Here is a 2,610-nt window from a genome sequence, read left to right as displayed (position 1 = left end):
ATATAAAAATAAATGGAGGTGTATCGGGGGTTGAGAAAAATGAAAGACAGACATAAAACATATCAAAGGCTGGGCCTGGGTGGGCTTCTGTCCTCTTCTGGCAAAGAGGCAGAAAGACCAAGTCCCAAGACAGCGTGTATTTAATAGTATTAATAATAAATATATATATATCTTTAAAATAGTAAAAATAAAAATAAATGGAGGTGTATAGGGGGTTGAGAAAAATGAAAGACAGACATAAAACAGATCAAAGGCTGGGCCTGGGTGGGCTTCTGTCCTCTTCTGGCAAAGAGGCAGAAAGACCAAGTCCCAAGACAGCGTGTTTATTTAATAGTCCCAATCCCCCAAAATATCAGGAGGTTTCACCAAAACTCAAGATAAGGGAGGTATTCCAGGTTCTTGACTGAATTTACATAATAAAAACCCATTCAGCACACCTGGGCTTTGAAGAGTTGAGCTGAAGGCATTCTCACCTTTTGGCCAGAAATGCTTCCAAGGTAAAGCTTAGGAGCCCTTGGGGCACTAGGGTATGGCCACCGCGGCTGCCACGCGGGCGGACAGACAGACTGCGGGAACCGGGAGGCGCGTGGGCTGCGGATTGAAAGTTCTTGATCCCCTCCAGGAAAGCCTGCGGGGATGGTGCCTCCGCATTCTGGAAGGTCTCCTGGACTCTGCTGTACAGGATGAAGCATCTCGACTCCAGCCTGATGAACCCGAAGTGGTTCTCATCAAACAGGATGAAGACTGCAGGGAAGCGCTTGGGGTAGGCTGAGCCATATAAGTTTACAGTGTCCATGGCATAGAAACACATCCTGCAGGTTCGGGGGTAGTTCTGGTCACGTGAGCGCACGCCCACAGGCAGAACAAACGGGATGGGTGGCTCCTCCAAAGCTGCAGCGCAGGACTCCCCGACGCTGGGCTGGGCAGGGCTCTGCCAGCCATGGCCCTCGCTTTCCTCAGTCCTGTCTTCTTGCTGCTGCTGCTGCTCCTGGTGAATCTCCTGGACGATGCGGGAGAGCTCGTTGAAGTTTCGGAAGACCTCGCCATCTGGCACCTGGATGCGGAGCATGAGGTGGATCTCTAACGTCTCCTGCCAGGCAGCGGTGCTGAGATCTCCTGTGATCTTCGTGACCATGGCATACTTCCCATGGAAGCTGAGCATGGCAATCTGTAGGCCATTGGTATCGCAGTTGCCTTGGAAGAGGCCTGGCCTGATGAGGTCATCCCGGTGGCTCGGTGGGAGGTAGAGGCGGCGGTAGGTCAGGCAGTAAGGCTGAGGTCTGTCCTCCTGCGCCAGCGCCAGCCGTCTCTCTTCCCTATGCCACCATGGTATACGCTCTCGGATACAACCAAACATGATGTAGTGGTGCATCGGGTGGCACTTGATGGAGATCCTGTCCTTCAGAATCTGCATGTGGCAGCTGTGGGGCCTGCTGTGGCCTTCCAGGCACACCACCATGGCTGATTTACTCTCCGTCAGGCGAATTCTAAACGAGGGCTTGAATTGCATTGGGCCATCCACATGGGGGTTCTGGTAAGGCTCGTTTATCCAACCAGTAATGCATAATAAGCCATCCACCACTACATTCAGCAGTCTTCCATAGAGCTCATTACTTAGCTGCCACAATCCCAAAATGTTTCTGTAGGGGTGGAGCAGCTTCGCATAGACTTCTCGATAAGGCATACCTATCGTCTCCAGGTTCTGCAAGTTTTCACAAACGCCATACTCCTCCCAGCAGCGCCTTCTCCAGATGCTGTCGATGTGCAGGATGTGGTAGAATTTGGTGCAGGCCTGGGCCAAGCTGGGCAGGTCGGTGCCGGGGAGCGAGGCGAACACATGCTGTCGATGTGCAGGATGTGGGGGAAGTTGTTGCAGGCCAGGGCCAGGCTGGGCAGATCGGTGCCGGGGAGCGAGGCGAAGATCTCCACCAGAATCTCCACCGGCAGGTCCTGCAGCGAGCAGCGCCGGGCTGGCAGGGGGCTCGCGATTCCTCCACTCCGCGCACAGCACCCCGCTGCCGTGTCCGGCTCCACGGGGCTGGGGCCGGGGCCCGGGCCGGGGCGGGCTTGCTGTCGGCCGCTGCCATCTCATCTGCGCCCTGACGCTGCTGAAGACACCGGCATCCCAGCGAAGAGCTCACGCCGCAGAGGCAAGCGCACTCCTCCATGCCTCGCGGGGTAACAGCCACCAGAGCGTGGGCCATGAGGTAGGGCTTTAAGCTGGCAAGGTCTCGCCTAGGGAGTCCAGCCACGCCCCCCAGGGGCTAGCCACGCCCCCCCAACAGGAGCCAATTGTAGGACTTTAGCAACACCTCCCAAAGAAAACCATACCCATTAACAATAGACTTCCTTTCCCAGTTCTCCCTCCCTGTCCTCCCACCCTAGCCCTAGCCCCAGGCAGACACTAATCTGCGTTCTGTATGGATATGCCTCCAGGGAAATGCCTAGATTTCACATAAATGCAGTCATAATATCTGGTCTTTTGTGACTGGCTTCTTTCACTTAGCATGACATTTTAAACTTTTATGTATGCTACATTCTAGTGCAGTGATGGCGAACCTATGACATGCATGTCAGGGGTGACAGGCGAACTCATTTTTTTGATTGACT

General features: G+C 54.3%; 1 pseudogene; it reads right to left on the bottom strand.

Moving 5' to 3' along the window:
- Positions 1-469: 469 nt before the first annotated feature.
- LOC102764526 lies at positions 470-2,204 on the bottom strand (annotated as a pseudogene).
- Between the last annotated feature and the right edge of the window lie 406 nt (positions 2,205-2,610).

The sequence above is a fragment of the Myotis davidii genome, unplaced genomic scaffold (assembly GCF_000327345.1).
Source record: "Myotis davidii unplaced genomic scaffold, ASM32734v1 scaffold309, whole genome shotgun sequence".
Lineage (NCBI taxonomy): Eukaryota > Metazoa > Chordata > Mammalia > Chiroptera > Vespertilionidae > Myotis > Myotis davidii.
Note: the sequence above shows the minus strand (reverse complement) of the source record. Positions and strands in the feature narration are given on the sequence as shown.